A 3,754-nucleotide genomic window follows, 5' to 3' on the forward strand; every position below is an offset into this window, starting at 1 on the left:
GAAAATCCCAGGCTCTGATGGATTTACTGCTGAACTCTACAAGAAATTTAGAGAACACCTAATACTGCTACTTCACAAACTTTTTAATGAAACTGAAAGAGAAGCAATACTCCCAAAATCATTCCTGGAAGCAAGCATTACCTTCATACCAAAACCAAAGAAAGATCCAACCAAAAAAAGAGTACTACAGGCCAATCTCCCTAATTACATAGATGTAAAAATGTTTTTGTACATCAACAGAATGAAGATACAACTGAGTGTTGGGAGAAAAAAATTACCAGCTGTTCCTCAGGTAAAAGACTAATATCTATATTTTTTTAAAAACTCAAAAAAATCAGACCCCCTAAAATTTAATGACCCAATCCAAAAATGGGCATCTGAAATGAATATACACTTCTCAGATGAAGAAGTAGGAACAGCAAGTAAATATGTGAAAAAATGTTCAGCATCACTGGTCATTTGAGAGATGCAAATTAAAACAATGCTGAGATTTTTGTCTCACTCCACAAAGAATGCTTATTATCAAAAGATCAACCAATAACAAATACTGGTGGGGCTGTGGGGAAAAAGGAACGCTTCTCCACCATTAGAGGGAGTGTAGTCTGGTGTGACCGCTGTAGAAATTAGTGTGGAGATTCCTCAAAAAACTAAAACTAGAGCTTCTCTTTGGCCCAGCTATTCCCCTGCTGGGTATCTTCCCAAAAGAATTAAAAGCATCATACAACAGCAATATATGCACACCCATGTTGATAGCACCACAGTTTGTGATAGCTAAATTTTGGAAACAGTCCAAATGTCCATCAACCAATAAATGGATAAAGAAGATGTGGCATTTTTTTATACAACAGAGTATTACTCTACCATAAAGGACAAGCTTGAGACATTTCTAGCTAAATGGATGCACCTTGAGACCATACTCTAAGTGAAATGAATCAGACACACGTTTAAATTGGACCACAATACCTGATGTGAAAAACCCAAAGTGTAAATAAGGACCAAAATGTATAATAGATATTAGGAAATTGGAAGAAATTTTTCAAATGAAAAGAAGCACAAGGGAGGGAGGAGGGGGAAAAGAAGGAAGGAAGGGACAAGGAAAAAAGATTATATATTAAAAATATACCAAAAAAATAACAAAATTAAACAGTTACAAAATGACCTATTGTGAAATGTCTTTCTTCCAAACACCTCTACCCAGCATCTTGCTCTCCCTACAGGCAAATGAAGGCTATTTTTTTGTGTTGTTTAAAAATATTCTATGCATACACAGTATAAGCAATTAATAGATAATCTTTCCTTAAAAAAACTTTTATAAAAGTCAGGCATAGTTTTGCACACTGTAACCCCAGCACTTGGAAGGCTGAAGCAGGAAGATGTGGAAGATCTCTATGAGTTTGAGGCCTACTTGGGCTACATAGCAAGACCATATCTCAAAAAACAGAACAGAATAAACAAAAACACAAGCTTTCATGACCTTTATTTTGTTTAATGAACAACTAAGATCATGTAATATACAACTCTGTGAATTTTAAAAGTTTTTTCAGCATTAGTTTTCAGTTTCATGTTGGCAGTCCTAAAGGAGTAATTTCAATCTTGTATTAGACATCTTTTTTAGTTGTAGGACATTCATTTGCATTCCTGAGTCAGGAAAAAAGCTTAACATGTCAACATTTAAGAAACAATAGACTGGGCATGGTGACACATGCCTGTAATCTCAGCACTCTGTGAGACTGAGGCAGGAGGATCACAAGTTCAAGCCTAGACAACTTATGACCTCGACTCAAAAATAAAAGGAGCTGAGGATGTGGCTCAGTATGAAAGACCCTGGATATGCCAGGGGTGGTGGTGCACGCCTTTAATCCCAGCACCAGGAAGGCTGAGGCAGGAGGATCATCTGTGAGTTGGAGACCAGCCTGGGCTACATAGTGAGTTCCAGGTCAGTCTCGACTACACAGTGGGACACTGTCTCAAAAAAAAAAGAAAGAAAGAAAGACCCTGGGTTCAATCCCCAATGTACACACTTACACATACACACAAAGGACATGGTCAACTCAAAAACTCCTGGCTATCTTATGCCTAATCAATTTAAGAGTGACAGATGTACAGTTCACATCACAACAAAAGTAGGAACTTTAGCACAATTCCATGAACTATGTTATTTACTGTTCTCTATAAATCATTCATGCTGTTAACACTTGCTGGTTTCTCGCCTGGGATACTCATCAGGATGATGCAAGGTTCCTCTACTCAGTACCCAACCAAACATTTTTCCTTTATTAGCATTTATCATACTACCTATTCTTTTGTTTCTGGTCCTCTCAGTATGTTCTACACTCCTTAACAGTAGGGACAACTTACAGAATTTTTCTATCACTAAGCCTAGCAGTATTAGATTTTAAATGTTGGTTTAAAGAAAAAACACTATACCATTGGTGATACTTGTGAAGTTAACTGCTAAAATTAGAAGAGTTAGGTATGTTAGCCAAAAATCAGCATATAGCAGTGGGAAAAGGTGATTTGTGAAATGAGCTAGTGCTATGTGTCTGGTACACAAGGGTTTGTGAAACGAGAGAGTGCTCTGTCTGGCACGCACACTTCAAACTAATAAAAGACAAGGCTGAAAAGGGACACATGGATGCCTCCAGGGTGAAGTTCAAAATCCTTAGCTTAGCAAGATATATCAAGAGGTAAAGACGTTCCCCAACCAGCTTTGAAGCCTCACATGAGCTCTAGCCATTCCAGTTCCCTCAGCTCTGAGACACCCAATTATTTGTAGTTTCCTAAGAACATCATCACAGTCTGTGCTTTATCCACCACTGTGATGCTCTTCTTCCATCTTCCGAACAGCTCAACTGCCACTTTCACACAACGCTTCCTGATCTGTCAGATTAATACAGGAGCCTCCCCTGTACACTAGTTCGGCTCCTCACTATAGTCTAGGTGATGTAAACTGGGCTTTTTAACTTTTCTCCTCAAGTTCCCTCAGTGGTTAGTAACTGATGTCTGTTGTGTTCCTGAAAAAGGAAGACAGACTCCATGTCTCACTCTGTGATAATCCTATCGGTTGAAACCCCCAGAACTCATTTTACAGACTGCAGATATGGCTTCAATGACTCATTTTACAAACTGCAGATATGGCTTCACTGACTTCAAAGTGTGGTCAAATAGTTAAAATAATAATTTTACTTCTCTTGCTGCTTCTCTGTAGTCAAACGAGGCGGGGAGCCTGACCAGAGAAGTCCTCAGCCTGCAGTTTGTCTCTAGACTTTCCAAAAACTTGCGGATTTAGCTCGGGCTCCCAGGCCCCAGGGGTTCAACCAGAGCCAGCAAGGTCTGAGGCAGGTGACCTGTGCTTCAGAGCATGGACATGGGCAAAGAGCTCTCACTACTTTGCAATCTGATGAACTACCAGGCCTTGGACGGCGCCTTACAAAGCGAGCCGCAAGGCCCGTGAGTTCGGTCGGGGCGTGGAGTACGGAGCCTTGCTCAACCTTGTTCTGCAGATTCCCTGACCCTCAGGGCTCAGAACTAACACCCGGAAAGATGCGAACACGGCACCGCGCCCGGGTGCAGGACTTTGCTCCGAGACATTCTCTTCCGTACACAGCTTCCGCCTCCCTGGTTTGGAAAGCCAGAGTCGTCTCAGACTCGCCATGCCCACTCCAGCCCGACACTTGAGCACCCTGGGGCGCGCGGGCGGAGGGAAGGCCTCCAGAAGGTTCCACGGCCCCGCAAAGCCGGGCTTGGGCCCACA

This window comes from Fukomys damarensis, unplaced genomic scaffold (assembly GCF_012274545.1).
Source record: "Fukomys damarensis isolate Sample0158 unplaced genomic scaffold, DMR_v1.0_HiC HiC_scaffold_36, whole genome shotgun sequence".
Taxonomy (NCBI): domain Eukaryota; kingdom Metazoa; phylum Chordata; class Mammalia; order Rodentia; family Bathyergidae; genus Fukomys; species Fukomys damarensis.